The sequence below is a fragment of the Cupressus sempervirens genome, chromosome 4, assembly GCF_028749045.1.
Source record: "Cupressus sempervirens isolate cs-2001-9-10 chromosome 4, ASM2874904v1, whole genome shotgun sequence".
Classification (NCBI taxonomy): Eukaryota; Viridiplantae; Streptophyta; class Pinopsida; order Cupressales; family Cupressaceae; genus Cupressus; species Cupressus sempervirens.
In genome coordinates, this window is record NC_143121.1 from 246,729,177 (window position 1) to 246,747,508 (window position 18,332).

Below are 18,332 nucleotides of genomic sequence, written 5' to 3' on the forward strand. Positions count from 1 at the left end.
TGATCTAGATAAGAAGGACATGGTCTACAAATTGTATAAAATATTGTATGGTCTAAAACAAGCCCCTAACACATGGTATGAAAGATTGCATAACTATCTTATTCAGATTGGTTTTCAAAGAACTAATGATAACAATAGCTTGTACATAAAGGAAGGAAAAGATAATAACATTGTTTTGGCAAAAATATTTGTAGATGATACTTTGTTCACAGGAAATGATGATCTTTGCAAAGAATTTTCAAAACAAATGAACAAGGAATTTGAAATGTCAATGTTTGGAGAAATCAAATTCTTTGTTGGTCTTCAAATTCAGCAAAATAAGAATGGCATCTACATCACTCAATCTAAATACATCAAGGAGATACTGAAAAAGTTTGTTTTCAAAGATTGCAAACTAGTGGGGACTCCTATGTGTACTATATTTAAACTTACCAAGGATGATGAATCAAAGGAAGTGGATTAGACATTGTATAGATCTATTATTGAAAAGTTGCAGTATGTAGTGCATACAAGATCAAATATTGCCCTTGTAGTAAGAATTGTGGCAAGATTCTCAGTAAAACCAAAAGAAAATCACATGATGGCAATCAAAAGGATCATGAGATAATTGAAAAGAACTAAAGATTATGGATTATGGTATAAACTTGGAGAAAATCTAGATTTAATAGTATTCAGCAGTGCAGATTGGGCAGAGAACATTAATGAAAGAAAGAGTACAAGTAGAGGAGCTTTATTTCTTGGAAAAAGGTTGGTTTCTTGGACAAGTAAAAAGTAGAATTGTACATCTCAGTCCATAACAGAGGCTGAATATGTTGCAACAACAGTAAATTGTTCAAACATTGTTTAGTTCAAACAATTATTGGAAGGTATGAATCAAGAAATCAAAGAACCTGTTGTTCTGTTTTGTGACAATACTAGTGTAATTGACATATCCAAGAATCCAGTGATGCATTCAAAACCAAGCATATTGCTATAAGGATCACTTTGTTAGAGAATTGGTGTAGAATAAGGAAATCAGATTGGGATATGTCCATAGAAAGGAACAAATAGCTGACCTATTCACAAAACATTTACCTAAGGATGCATTCTTGTATCTAAGAGGTAAGCTAGGTGTAGTGCCTACTCCTAGGTCACATTTTTACTATCATGGTTAGACTATGTTAGACTAGTTTTATGTTGAAGGTTGGTAACATTATTTTGAGATTATCAGATATTGTGCTCTGGATTTAGTTGATATGTGATGAGATCACCTAGACTTTATATTTCATGATTGCATGATGATTATTTAGTGATTTTAGTATTTGCAGTTATTGGTGATGATTGGTTAGATGGTTTATTATCACATATTTTTTCTTATAGATACTTACCCCATACTTGCATGTGTATGGTGTGCGTGTTTGCTTTTGTATGGCATGTCTGATGTGGTTAAGGAAGGGAGTCGTAGTCACCTGCTAGTCGAGATCTACACAATGCACCACTTCTTGCCATTGTCTATTTAGTTTAGTATATATTGTGCTTGTACATGCATATTTTTTATGCAGGTTGCAGGTACTGGGTATCGACTTTCCTGAATTGCTAAGATGAGCATACCCTATCACATTATTTCAATGGTAAGAAAGGGGAGATAATGTCTCAAGTCCAAATCCCAACCTTTTAAGCCATTTGTTCTAATTGGAAATTAGGACAAGTATCTAAGTTGAGTACCTTCCAAATACGTCGGATGACATAATTCGTGATATTAACCCTTGACTTGATTTTGTATGTATTTTGGCTATGATGGGTTTTCATATTTTTACCTTGTGAGTCTTTGGAGTATTTTCTATTAATTAAGCCTAATTAAAAGATTTAATTAATGGTTTAATTTAATGGAAAATTAATATGATATTTTAATATTTATTTTATTTATTTAATTGAGAAATTAATTAAATAAAATAATTAAATTTGAAAACAAAAGTTATTAGTTTAAATTTGAAATGTGACAATATTTATTTTAATAATAATATATTTGGAGTTTATTTTTAAATAATGACTAAATAATAATATTATTAAGCTGATAAATATTTTAGCAATTAAGTTTTGAAAATGAAATGTAAAAGTGGAAAAGATATTAAAATTATTAAAAGGTTCTAGATTTCATGTGATTAAAATATAAATATGTTAAGATAAGAATAAGTGGAATTATTAAAGTTAGTACATGAGTTTTAAAATAAATAAATTAAATTGGAAAAAGTAAAGTAAATATTAAATTAATTAATGTGCATTATTTTAATATTTGCTCACATAGGAGTTTGCAAATTCTCGAGAGTTGTCATGTAGACAACACAGGAGTTTGCACTCTAAGAATGCACAAGTTGTCTACACTTAGAAGTTAGCATATTATTTAAGCACATGGTGTCTACAACCTTGTGACTCATCTGGAAGGTTGGAGAAGACTCGCGCTTAGTTGTCATGCTTATCTTCTAGTTGTTTCTAGAGACATTCTAGATGCATCTTAGAGGCCTTTAAATAGAGGCTCTCCTAGTGTGTTTGGACAAGCTTCAAAGCTTACATGCATTTGAGAAGCTCATATGCTTCTACATGCTCATATGTTTCTACATGCTCCTATGCTTCTTCAAGCACTTCTAGTCATGTGGGAATTTCGGTTGGCTTGGATCTTGGAGGAATTGCGAATGTTGGAGAGGGAAGGGATTTTCTATGGACTTCTGAGGCATGGAAAGTTAGCATCAGTGTCTAGGTGCACTCATGATATTTTCATATTCCCTTTGCACTCTTTCTCTTCCTGTCTTCATCGTGTCTGTTATTTGTGTCTGAATACTCTTTGTGATTGAATTTGCAATTTGAAATTGGAATCTAGATATGTATGTTATTTGGTTGCAAAGAAAACAATAGAAAACCCTAGCTTCAATTTAGAAAATAAATTAGATTTGAATCGGGTCTGGGTTTGAATTGTATTGGAATCGAAGATTTGATTAGACAAAGGTTGGTATTTTAATGAAGAAATTCTAAGTTGAAATTTATGATCAAACCTATTTAGAGACCATTATTTTAAAAGGGAAATTCTTAATTTAAAAAGTTAGAAGACCCTATTTATTTAGAACTATGTATATGTTCTCATTACCCACACACACACACACACACACACACACACACACATATATATACACACACACACATATATATATGTATATATATATATACATATACATATATATATATATATATGTACATATACATATATATATATATATATGTACATATACATATATATATATATATATATATGTACATATAGATATATATGTACATATACATATATATATATATATATATATGTACATATACATATATATGTATATGTACATATACATATATATGTATATGTACATATATATATATGTATATGTACATATATATATATGTATATGTACATATAGATATGTATATGTACATATAGATATGTATATATACATATACATATATATATGTACATATACATATATATATGTACATATACATATATATATATGTACATATACATATATATATATGTACATATACATATATATATATGTACATATACATATATATATATGTACATATACATATATATGTATATGTACATATACATATATATGTATATGTACATATATATATATATATATGTATATGTACATATATATCTATATATATATATGTACATATACATATATATATATGCATATACATATATATACATATATTATTTAAATACTGATCATTTATAATCGTGATTAAAAATGTGACAGAATTTTTTTTTATTAAAAATGAATCGCATAGTTGCTGAGATCATTTTATACAATTTGAAAGAAAAAATATATTAATTTTGGTGAGGGCAGGTAGTCACAGCCCACCCCTACTAGGGGTCACTGTCCATGACAATGATGCCGCCGATAGTCATTTAAGATTGTACGGTGGCCACTGCTGTGGCAGCCTCCCATATGGGAGTGCTGTGTTCGTAGGCTGTGGATTGTACTATACAGTACCGTGCATTTTATATTATGTTTGATACATGTGTAATTCAATTTTTTATATATGAAGTTATTAAATATTATTTTATGTATATATATATGTGTGTGTGTATAAATGTGTGTGTGTGTGTGTGTGTGTGTGTGTGTGTGTGTGTGTGTGTGTGTGTGTGTGTGTGTGTGTATAATATTGTAATTCGATTTTGTAAGTATAATGAAGTATTGAATATTATATATATATATATATATTAAGTAATGAATTGGTGTAATTAAGATTAATAAAAATGTTGTAATTGAAATATTGAAGTTGTCCAAATAATTTTGGAATTCTCACGAATGGAAAATTGAGAAAATTATATATGAATTTTAAAAGAACAATTTTTCCTAGAGATATTAATGTTTACTTGATACTCATGAAATGATTGAATGAACGATGAGTCTGATTTAAATATTGATCATTATAATTAAATAATGAAATTATTAATGAGTTATTATTTATTAATAATTTTTAACGTTAGCAATTATTAATGAATGATAAGTATAGCTAGTATAACTATTAATTAATTCAATTCAAATTGGAGTTAGTTAATAATTGAAGTATATCAATAAGTCATAATTTTAAATTGGTTTAGACAATTTCAGGAGATATGAGATGAAGGGTTAAAGTAATTAATAGATAAAGATATTGAGAGGTAGTTATCTTTATATCATTGGGAATATTAATGCATCAAAAAATAGTTATGGAAGTTTCTCTAGATCGATTAATAATAGCTTTGAAGAGTTTATTATTTATTAATTTTTGTTAGGTCTAACAAACTATTAATAAATAATGGTTTAAATATTTAACAATAAATTCGATTGGAGTTAATTTAGTGGAGATTATTTAATGATTGAAGTTTTGTAAAAGATATTGATTTTTGAATTTGGAGTATAGTTGATTTTTATTGAGTTGATATTATAACTATGATATTAATAATTAAGTTGTGTGATAGAGTCTTATTTGAAATGATTATTGATAATACAAATTTATCAAGGGAATGTTAGTATTCTTTGAAAGAAAGACGAATGTGGTCATTATAGAATTATTAATAAGATTTCTAATATATCTTGTTATTAAATATTAACAAGATATTATTATTGAATTATGAATATGAATATTTTTGTATTGGATTATGGCTAACTTTTAGTTACTAGGCAACTGATATTCATTAGGTTGATGGTATGGTTGTGTAATTATTAATTAAATCAATTAACTAGAGTTAATTGGATTTAATTAATAATTATGTTATGTAATAGAGATTTAATTGATATAAATCTTTTAAACGAGATTGTAAAAAATATTGATATTGAAGTTGATAAGTCTTATTCTGATGACTTGAATAACGACCTTAGATGTTTTAATGGTGAGACTTAATAATATTAAATTGAGAACCATTCAAATGTTAAAAGGTCATGGATTGTGTACCTATGTTAATTGATTGATTAAATTGATCATTTTAATAAAGTTATAATCTTCTTATTAGAAGACTAGTAATTGGCTCTCTTATAATTTAGACGAATAATGATCCTTGATTTATGTTAAAAGTTGAAGTAACATTAAGAAGAGTCATTCAATTTGTAACATTGATCTTAGAAAAATAAAGTGAATGATTTTATTAAGTGTCAAATGATTTAATATTTATCCTTCAGCTATTTTTAGAATATTATTTTAATGATGGAAAGAATAATGCTATCAGGGAATAAATGGGTTGACTTGTAGGTCAAATGATTAAACTTAGACACTTGAGGTATATTTGGAAATAGAAAATTGGAAACCTCTACAGTTAATTTAAGTATGTGATTTTATTAAACCAAAACATGTGTCTACATTGTGTATTCTATATGCTTCTTGTTTTGGGTTTTTGGGTTGACTAGTGTTGACCAGTCTTAGGTTGTTACCAGAGGCTCGGGGGTTATGAGATGTGATGGCATGTTGATCTTAATCGGTCTCGATCTTTATAAACCCAACCATGGTTATGTGATGGTATCCTCTATGAGATGTTCTGTTTATTGATTTGTTAATGCTTTTCAGTCTTCATGTGTGAAGCTAAGATTCTTATGTATCTGAGACATTAGACTTAACCATTTTTGAGTCATTGATTAGTTATCCTTGGATTACTTTCCAGTCGCCATGGTGGGATTGAAATGTTGATTTATGATTTCATGTTGTGATATGTTTTGACTCAACCATTTTGGAGTCTTTGATCAGTTTTTCTTTGAGATATTCTTTGGTTGCTTGTTGAGAACTAATGGATATTGTGATTCATATTGGAGATTATATTTATAAGGTTTATTTTGAGGAGTTTTATGTATTCTTGGATGGGAGAACCATCTTCTTATTAGGTTTCTTGTTAAGGAACCGAGTTTGATCTTTATGAGTGTTGTGGTATAGGACACAACTATGGATTTATGTGCTTAGGAGAGGTTGTCTAGGTACATGACTATGGGAGTGGCTTGCATAGGGGTCTGAGGCCCAAAGTGGTCAGTACCAAGGTAACCTAATGCAAGTTATGTAATAAGTGATAATCTAGTAATTAAAATTTATGGGGAGGAAACACACAAAAAAGATAAGTTAGAGATATTTGATCCACCCATGCTTTGAGTGCTTGTATAGACTAAGGATGGGATGAGAGCCTTGTCTTCTTGAGAGGGATTCTTGGTTTCCACATGTGCCATGTTGAGGGTCCAGGGTTCAGAGTAACCAGTTTAGGATAACTCAATGCTTGAGGGTTTGGGGTCTAATGAGTACCAGTCCAGGTTAACTCAAGCAGCCATGTGATGACACTCCCTATTATGTAGCGTGAGTCTCCTCTATAGATTTTGTGTACCTTTGGTGGTGTACTTATTGTTGTGCCTCTAGGATTAGATGTCAGTTTTGTGTTAGAAACTTTGAGTTAGTATACTTTAAGGATTCTTGGACTTAAAAGAGTATTATGCTATGTGATTTTGGATAGCTTGTTTAGGACTTGAGATTATCTCCTTAGCATGGTGGGAGTGGACCATTTAGGTTCCACGTGGTCGGGTGGTAGTGTTTATCCACTCTTATTATTTGAGATCTGTCCAAGACACCATGGCTAGAACATTCTTGATTGGTATTTATCTTCATTCTGTTCTTGGATCATTATGATAGGTAATATACCTTATGATGGATGTATTTACTGGTATGTTTCTTATATTGATGGTTGCATATGTTAGATGATGATATCTTATGCTTTACTTTACATGTTAGATTACTTTCTGCATATGATATAGTATATGTTAGGAGTGACATTCCTACTATGTTAATAACGATGATCTCTTTGGTGATTTGGAATGTTACGCACGAAGGGATGGCTAGGATCCATAATGGTCTAATGATGCTATTAACAGTTGGGAGGAACCGTGTACTTAGTTATTTTTTTTGATATATGGTTATCTTTTATGATGGATGTTTATTCTTTCAAGCCTTTCATACCTTGTGACATGTACAGTGGATGATTGAGCAATCTAAAATGTAATTACAAAAAAGGACACTTGTAATATTGCTTAAAAACATTGGATGTAACATTGCTAAGGATATGATGTAACTGTTATGTATGTTATGTTTACTTTCATTTGAATTGTTGCTATTGCTTCCGTTACTATGTATAAGTTGTGAATGGTTTATATTTCATGTTTTAAAAAAAAACTGTTTGGTAAACTTAGTGATATTTTAGATTAATTCTTTGGATCCCTTGGTGGGGCATCACACTAGGGGTCATTCCCCTATTCGAAACTCACTAAAAGATAGTATTAGTAATGCATCAATAGAAGCAGAATTGAAGATCTATCAGTTGATGCAGCAAAGTAATGAAGATATTGCATATGAATCAGTACATAAGGTACACTGCTATACATTTGGTTTATGTTGTCTTCGGTATGTGTTGTCAAAGAGGGAGATTTTACTGTCATATCTTTCTAAAATTTGCAAGAAAATGAGAGTTTGTGTAAGAGGGAGAGATTATTATGAAAGAGGGAGATTACTATATTTGAGGAGTTTTGTATAAGAGGGTGAAGTATTCTTCAGAAAAGAATTGTTTTCAAATTTTATTCTGCTATGACATGTTGTATTGCCATCAATGCCAAAGAGGGATATTTTTGGATACAATTGTTCAATTGACTGTTTTCTTTGATGTTACACAAATGTCATATTAGTCATCAGACAGAGTCTACCGAGCTCAGTTGGTCAGCAAGGTAAAAGATAGTCTACTGAGTGTAGTTGGTTAGCAAAACAAAAGATAGAGTCTACCAAGCTTAGAAGGTTAGAAAAGAAGGTTTATAGTGTCTACTGAGAATTCTCAAGCTTTACCTTGTGCAACAATTGTTACCAAGCTTTCAAGGTTAGCAAAGGAAATTTAATTCTTACTAAGTTAACTCAGCAGCCAAAGGATTTTACAAATTTTGTAGTGTTAACCGAGTTGAGATGGTTAACTCAGGAAATTATTTCTAGAAATAGTGTTTACCAAGCAGGGTCAGCCAGTGAAGGATTTTATTGTTTTGTGAAATAAAGTTTATTTGTTCAATATAATACATGTAGCTGACTGATGTATGGTTTATTGGTAAATGTAACTTGTGGATGAGCCAACTTGATAATCTAAATGGTATATATAAGAGGTCAAGTTGTGAATTTTAAGTTTGAAAATGAATTTGATGTGATATGAATGTGAAGAATGGCTAATTATTGTGGAAGCAAATTTTGAAGAAGGATCATAGATCATTGAGGAGGTCAAGGAGGATCTAATGGTGCAGAATAGAGCTCTGTATTCAAAAAACTTAGTTGCATCCTATTAAGGTCAATTCATTGCTACTTTCTAATCATTGTGGCAGTGATTTAAAATCTGTTAATAGAGTTGGTTTTGTTGGTCTGAATTTTCATATGATAAAATTCCTCTGTCAAGGAATAGAAAATTTAGATTGTCTCCATTAATGGTGAGTAGGGTTCCTAGATAAGTCATATTTTTGTTATCCTTAGAAATTTTTTGTTAAAAATCCGTGTCACATTCCATTTGAATTTTCCCTAGTGCAAAAATTTTTTAAAATAAGAGGATAAGCGAATATTATTTTCCTGCCCGTGTTGAGTTCATTGTTCAATCCTTGTGAAAGAAGTTTTACCCCATCGTCGAATCCTTTTGAATCTATGATCATTGTTAACTTGCTATGGAAAAATGCTCTATTGTTACATATAGCGAGTTAGTGAGATTGATGACACATGTCTATGATACTAAAAAGTGAAATCTAGTGCTGAGAATTATGTTAGCATGAGGTAAATTTTGGCACGTGTTGTGTCCTAGGCTTGTCAGTTTTAAGAATAAATGCACGTGAAGAAAAGTATGAATTTTTTTGCAATTCGCTAAGTCGCTATCAAAAAAATCCATGCGACTTGTTAGTGGCAATGTAGCGAATGCCTAGATTTTGCAAAAAGGAAGTGTTCTTTTAAAAGGTTGATATTACCATGGAAGTTCCCATGCAGTATTATAAATGTACACGGCCACCTTCTCTAACATCAGCATTAATTGGTAGGGTTTTCAATCAATGTGTGTTTTGTTTTCTGTCATCGAAACTAAGAATCCATCAAAGGTGGTTATATCACTAGACAGAATAACACCACTTTTTTGATAGCGACATAGCAAGGGCCTGATCATTACAAAACATGGCATTCTTTTATAACTAGAAATGATTTTGAGGATCTCGAAGAAAATCTTATGCAGGCTTTGCTTTTACTTCTGTATAAGTTGAGTTTTTTTCGGGCATCTGTTTACCAAGAGGTTATTGTATCACTCAATAGATATTTAATGTTTTGTCGGTAGCGATGTAGCGACCCACCTAGAAGACACAAACGTGGTGAGGCCAACAACATGTGATGTCATTAAAAGATAAAAAAAGAGTATATGTGTGTGCTAGTATGTTCAGCCATCTTAGTGACAGTAGTAAATGGACCCACTCTCCATGTATAAAGCACACAAAGAATTCTATTCGTTAGATCAAACCAATATCAAAGGCCATTGTTAATTCACTATGAAAAAATGCTTGAAAGTTAGGTATAGCAAGATGTGCGATGAATAAGTATAGTAAGTTAATGAGCAAGGGACCCACCATTATTTTCTTGAAAGTCATTTCAAATATCTGCCATACGATCAAAGCAAGATCAATGGTTATCACTAGCTCGCTATGGAAAGGTGCTCGGAAGATAAGTATAGCGAGTTAGCGAGTTGATGATATGTGTCCTTGGTCATCCATGGGCTTAGTTTGAAGTGCTAGCTTTGAAGAAAAGGTATAGATGGAGGAAATTTATTGGTTTGACTGCCAACATGCTAAAAGGAACATTGAGTCAACCTAGTTTTCATTCCTTAATCATATGATTTCAAAGATCGACGACACAGGTTTAAATATTGAATTTAGTGGCATTCTTCATATTAATGAGATATGAAAAGTTTCACTTGTGAAAAGAAAAAATAGAGTGTAACTTAGAAGATTTTCTCAGTTGCACCTTATGCAAATAATGATTTGAAGTCTTTTCTGAATAGGATCATTTACGAAGAGGATTATGTAGATTTTTGCATGAGTGCCAAATAGCGTACAAGAACTACAAATAAGATATTTCCAAGTGCGTATTTTATTGTAGTCTTTGAAGTGTTAAACTCTTGCATGGTATAGTAGAAATGGCTCCAAAGAATTCACTAACTCTTAGACTGTGGATAGTAGAGGGATTAGTTGACAAGAGTAATTAGATCCCTGTGTTTCTTCATCTCAAATTAGTTTAAGTTTGTTTGAAAGATGGTTTGTAGAGAGGAAGTTGTTTGTCTTGTATGTCAGTATGTGGAATTTTGATCGAGGAAGACTAGTAATCCCAGGTGTTTTTATGGATTGTGATCAAGCTACTAAGGTAATGAGGAGAGCAAAGAGTAGACTTGATAAAGTAAAAATATTGTCAATAGTAACACCTTTCTCTATGGAAATTTTCAAGATGGCACACTTCAATGCCATGGAAGAAAAAGTATGTAGGACCTGTGCAGAGTTTTTAGAGAAGGTGAAGAAGATTTTATACCCATGAGCTGCATGTAAATAGTCCCTCTGACTTTTTGTTAGTGCATGTCTTTTGTGTCAGTAGGCGAAATTTTTTTTTTGAAATTTGGTTTTGGATGTAGACATGGTTGGCTAAGAAAAAAATGTTCATTTTGTTATATTTGACAGCCATATTGTTTCCATGCTCGAGTGTTGTTTCTTAAGGGTTAATCCCATTATCTTAAGGAGTTGTGTTAATTAGAAAAGAGTGGGAAGTAAGGGTGTTTCTCCCAATATCGTAATAATGGTAAAACCCATGGGTTCAAGTCAATTTGTAATCATCACAATAGATTTTGTCAGGGACAAGCTTACCAGTTACATATACAACAGAATCACAGTTGGAGCTAAATCAGAAAAAGGAGCTGATAGACAGAAGCCCACAAGAGAATATATGATTTGCATAACTTCCTGTTAATGATTTTTCTTTTCTGGCAGATGTATGCATCTTCTTCTTGTAAGGGACACCTATCAGTCACATTTTCCCTTTGCTTGTTGCAACTCATGCCTATATAAGTGAGTTTTCAAGGCAATGTGAGGGTCTGAATTCTATTTTTCTAAGTGATATACTTACTCTATTTTTGGTCCATTGTTTTGAGCAAAAAATTTGTGGTGTATTTTCTCTATCAGATCTTGAGAATACATGAATATAGAATGATCTATGTTTCTTTCTGAAGGTCATTTTGAGTTTACTGTAAATTGTATACAATTTTCAAGGAAAATGAATACAAATTATGAGCTATCCCCATATCAATTCTTTTTGAACTTTGTCTCCTTTTGATTTCTTGGTTATCTTGATGTTGTATGAGTAAAGACTTGTGGAATTGAATGGAATTCAGTTAGGCTGTATATCTATTCATCATTGCTATTAGTTCAATCGATTAAGTAAAAGCTTTGATGAATTTGATAAGGTTGCTGTAGTAGTGGAAAGGATTTTGAATGATGAATTCTAATAAGAATTGTTGATGAACTTTTTTGTAAGGCAACAAATTAGATCTAGAAATTTGTAGTAGACTCTGAACCCCAATAGATTAGGCATTGATCAAATTTGATCCAACTGAAAGAGAAATGCGTCATAAATGGTTGTCAAAAATCTAGAATTAAATCAATCTTACTTTTATTTCCTGTAGATCTTCAAAGTTGGCTAGTACTTGTTTGCATGGAATGTTTTAGCTTCAGTTAGCCACTATTGCTGACAACACCTATAGATCTATAGAATAATTTTTGGCCATATCTATTTTATGGGATGTGTTTATCAAATTATCAAGAATTGTGTATGTATTTTAGGATTTGAGATGAGAATCAGAATGAAACTAAATAATCCTCATACAGTTTTCCTAGTCTTGAATCATCCCTGGGTATATCCAGTGTGGTTTTGAAGAGCCAAAAGAGTAGAAAACCACCCTTGGTTATGTTGAAGATGGGCCCAAATGCTTTGCACATACAATTATTAATAAGAATTGGCTAGTTTTTAGATTATGTGAGCAATGTCATCTTGGTATTTAGCATTTTGTCATTCAAGAGTTTTTAGATTCTTTTTTAAAAAACACTAATAGGTTTAACAACCATTTTTGTAAATCCTCTAACAAGGTGACAATTTAGTTGAATTGTTCTAAAGACCTCTAGCAAGGCCACTCTTAATAGGATGATTAAATTCTCCAACAGGGTCACATCTAATAGTGTGTATTGTAACCTTTCATAGGGTTGGCTCCTAATAGGGATCACTTTAGAAGAGTAAAAATTGGTAGCTAGTTACTTGGTGGTTTTTCCCATAGTGGGTTTCCACATTAAATCTGGTGTCTCTTGTGATCATGTTATTTACTTTTGCATACTTGCTAATAATTATGTATGCATAAAAATCAATAACAAGTTAATCAACCAAGCTACAACATTTTGTGACGTGATTACTGAGTGATCACAATAACTAGTTATTTAAGACATCTAAGGGATAAATATTTGTTTTCAAGTAACTGATTTCCCCCCCTCTCGGTTACTTCATCTATATTTCCAACACCACTCTACAATATTTTTTGTTGGTATAACGTGATATTTTTTATTAGCTTTCAAATTTTTTTACAAAAGTTGCAAATCCTATACAATAGTAAGATAAATTATAAGCTAACTAATATAATATAGAACTATAAGGTAACTAATTAGCTATGTGGCAGTGCATATGAAGAGGCAAAAAAAGGATGTGGCAAAGCAATTGAGAGCAAAATATTCTTCTAGGTACTTCTTCAAAAATAAAGAGCTTGTTATTTTTTGTTACGAGTCTAGTCAATTGAAATATGTTGTGTAACTCACTCATGTTGAATTTCTAGTGCAGACATGTGATGTGAGACCCCACAAGAATCCTTTGAGATAATCTAGAGAAGAACATATGGAAAGTTTTTTATAACATCTTCACTAGAAAAAAAATAACTCCTCTTAGGTAATGAGTAGACCATATTACTAACCAAGTGTTTGAATTATGTTTTCAGGAAATGACTTGATCTTTTGTTCAATTTAATGTAGAATTTAATTGTATTTTGTTCTATCCTTTTTCCTTTTTTTTCTCTTGCTTATGAATAGTATTTGTTTCCATTCTTTGCAATTTATTTATGAGTGTTTGTTTTATTTTGTATTATGATTTTCTTTGTTTATAGCATGCACGTCGATCCTTTTGTTTAGTTTTGATATTCCATCTTTACTTGTTCTATGTATCTTTTTTGTTATATCCTATGTTTGTGTGTTACATTGTTTTAGTAGAGTGAAGAGGATGTGGATGAAAGTAAGAGACAAAGCCACAATGCACACAATCTTCTTTTAGGTGATTCTTATTAATTCTTTTGAGTTCTAGAATGAATTCTTTTCCATTTTTTCCAATATTGGCATAAACTCATTTGTTCTATTAATTATTCTATATTTGAACAAGACAAATAGACAATCCCTGAACTAGGATGTTGAAAATGATGCACTAACTATGGTACATGCATCCATATTTCACTATGAAATTGTATTATGATATTTGAGTGACTAAATTCTTGATATATTAATTTTTGCCACATGGATTCAATAAAAGGATATTTGACATTCATTTCTGTTGAATAGATAACATACAGGAGTATTGGAGTATTTGGAACTTCTACTTCTTTGCAGGTTCAATAGTTTGTTGACCTTAAAGAGCATACAATTGCAATGACCTTCTCGATCTCTGGTATGTTTGTACATGTCGTGCTCTAGAATTTTTTTGGATGGTATATTCTAGTATTTTTATTTAGCTTTCAATTTTTTTATAGAAGCTGCAAATCATCTACAATAGTAAGGTAAAGTATAAGCTAGTTGATATCATCTAGAAAAAGAAGCCAACTGATTAGATAAGTGGTAGTGCATATGAAGAGGCAAAAAAAGAAAGTGGTAAAGTAACCGACAACAAAATAGTCTTCTTAGGTACTTTTCCTTCAACAAAAAATGGCTCATTATTTTTGTTGCAAGTCTAGCCAATTGAAATCTATTAACTATCTCATGAGGAGTTTCTAATGCAGACATGTGATGTGAGACCCCACAAGAGTTTTCAGGCAATGACTTGATCATCTACAGTTCAATTTAATGGAGGATTTAATTCTTATTTGTTTTGTCCTTTTTCATTCTTTGTGTTGTTGCTTGTCAATAATATTTTCGTCGATTCTTCACAATTTTTTTGAGTGTTCATTTTATTTTGAATTTTGAATTTCTTTGTTTATAGGATGCACATGAGTCTTTTTGTTCAGTTTTGACTTCTCATCTTTATTTGTTTGATATTTTTTTTGGGCTATATCCGATGTGTGTAGTTATGTTGCTTACATTATTTTAGTAGACTAGAAGAGGAGGTGGATAAAAGATACAGGTAGAGCCATAGTGCACAAAATCTTCTTTCAGGTGATTCTTATTAATGTTTTTAAATTCTAGAATGAACTGTTAATTATTCTATATTGAAACAATGTTGTCATACATTCCCTCAAGTAGGATTTTGAAAATGATGCACCAACTTTGGTAAATGCACTGAGATTTACTATGATATTGTATTTAGATCTTTGAGTGACTAAATTATTGATATATTTATCTTTGACACATGTATTCAAGAAAAGGAGAGTTGGCATTGAATACTATTGATGAATAGATAACATACAAGGATATTGGACTTGGACCTTCTACTTCTTTGTTGGATTAGTAGTTTATTGACCTTGTAGAGCATACATTTCCAATGCCCTTCTAGATCTCTGGTATCTTTGTACATGCCCTACTCAACAATCTTTTTGGTTGAAGTACTGTGATATTTTGATTAGCTTTCAGTTTTTTTACGTAAGCTACAAATCATCTATATTGGTTAGTTAAAGCATAAGCTAGCTGCTATCATCTAGAAGAGTAAGCTAACTGATTAGCTAAGTGGCAGTGCATGCGAAGAGGGAAAAAAAGGAAGCAACAAAGCAATTGAGAGAAAAATGTTCTTCGAGGTAATTCTTCAGCAAGAAAGAGCTCATTAATTTTTTTGCAAATACAGTCAATTCAATTTTTTTGAGTAACTAACTCATGATGAGTTTCTAATGTAGGCATGTGATGCGAGACCCAACAAGAGTTCATTGAACTAATCTAGAGAACAAGAGATCGAAAGTTCCTTATAACCTGTTCTCTAGACCACAAATTACTACTCTTAAGCAATAAATAGACCACACAATTAACCAAGTGTTTGAATGTTGTGTTTCTAGGCTATGACTTGACCATCTATAATTCAATTTAATGGAGTAATTAATTCTATTTAGTTTTATCATTTTCTGTTCTTTCTGCTCGTGTTTGTCAATAATCTCTTTGTCTATTCTTATCAAATTTTTATGAGCGTTTGATTTATTTTGAAATTTCATTTCATTTTTGTATACTGTGCATGCTATCTTTTTTGTTCATTTTTGTTTTTTCATCTTTATTTGTTCTATGTTTTTTTTTGGTGTGTGTGTATGTGTGCGTGCCTGTGTTACATTCTTTTAGCATATTGTAGAGGAGGTGGATAAAAGGAAGAGGTAGAGTTACAATGCACAAAATCTTCTACCAAGTGATTCTTATTAATGCCTTTAAATTGTAGAATGAATTCTTATCTATTTTTTCAACATTAGCATACACTCATTTCTTTTGCTAATAATTCTATATTGGAACAACATATGTAGATAGTCTATCGACTAGGATTTTGAATATGATGCACCAACTTTGGTACATTCACCCATATTCACTATGACATTATTGTTTAATCTTTGAGTGACTAAATTCTTGATATATTGATTTTTTCCACATGGATTCAACAAAAGGAGATTCAACATTAATTTCAATTGAATAGATAACATATAAGGATATTAGAGTATTTGGAACTTTTATTTCTTTGGAAGCTCAATAGTTGTTGATAATAGAGAGCATACAACTACAATTTCCTTCTATATCTCTGGTATGTTTGTACATGTCCTGCTCTACCATCTTTTCAGTTGATATAGCATTGTATTTTTTATTAGCTTCCATTTTTTTGACAAATGTTGCAAATCATCTACAATAGTAAGGTAATGTATAAGCTAGGTGATATCATCTAGAATAGTAAGCTAACTAATTAGCTAAGTGGATGTGCATATGAAGAGGCAAAAAAAGGAAGTGGAAAATCAACTGAGAGAAAAATATTCTTCTAGGTACTTCTTGAACAAGAAAGAGCTCATTATTTTTTTTGCAAGTCCAATCAATTGAAATATATTGAGTGACTGACTCATGATGAGTTTCTAATGTAGACATGTGATGCGAGACCCCACAAGAACTCATTTAGCTAATCTAGAGAAGAAAATATGGAAAGCACCCTATAACCTCTTCACTAGATGACAAATAATTGATCTTAGGCAATGAGTAGACCACATAATTAACCAAGTGTTTGAATTCTATGTTTTGAGGAAATGGCTTGGTCATTTACAGTTCAATTTAGTGGAGAATTTAATCCTATTCTATTTTATCCTTTTTCATTCTTTCTACTCTTGCTTGTCAATAATATTTTTGTCCATTATTTGCAATTTATTTATGATTGTTTTATTTTTAAATTTAATTCTCTTTTTGTATAGCGTGCATGTTGGTCCTTTTATTTAGTTTTGATTTTTCATCTTTACTTTTTCTACGTATTTTTTTGGTTGTGTCTTATGTGTGTGTTACATTATTTTACTAGAGTGAAGAGGAGGTGGATAAAAGGAAGAGACAAAGTCATAGTGTCCAAAATCTTCTTCCAAGTGATTCTTATTAAGCTTTTTAAATTCTAAAATAAATTTTTATCCATTTTTTTCAATATTGGCATATAAGAATTTGTTCTATTAATTACTCTATATTGGAACAACACAGGTAGACATTCACTCAAGTAGGATTTTGAAAATGAGGCACCAACTACAATACATGCACCCATATTCACTGTGACATTGTATTCTGATATTTGAGTTGCTAAATTCTTGATATATTGATTTTCTCCACATGGATTCTAATAAAGGAGATTTGACATTGATTTATATTGAATAGATAACATACAGGGATATTGAAGTCACTCAACTAGGATTTTAAAAATGATGCACCAACTACAAGTCATGCACACATATTCATTGTGACATTGTATTCTGATATTTGGGATACTAAATTCTTTTTATATTGATTTTTTCCACATGGATTCAACAAAAGGAGATTTGACATTGATTTCTATTAAATAGATAACATATAGGGATATTGGAGTATTTGGAACTTCTACTTCTCTGGAGGCTCAGTAGTTTGTTGGCTTGAAAGAGCATACAACTGCAATGCCCTTCTAGATCTTTGGTATGGTTTTACATGTGCTCTACAATATTTTTGGTTGTTATAATGTTTTATTTTTAATTAGCTTTCAATTTTTTTACAGAATCTACATATCATCTACAATAGTAAGGTAAATTATAAGTTAGTTGATATCATCTACAATTGATTAGATAAGTGGCAGTGCATATGAAGAGGCAAAAAAATAGAAATGGAAAAGCAATCGTGACCAAAATATTCTTCTAGGTACTTCTTCTTCAACAAAAAAGAGGTCATTTTTTTTTTTTCTAACTCTAGCTAATAGAAATATGTGGACTAACTGACTCATGATGAGTTTCTAAGGTAGGCATGTGATGTGAGACCCCACAAAAGCCCATTGAATGAATGTGGAGAAGAATAGATGGAAATTTC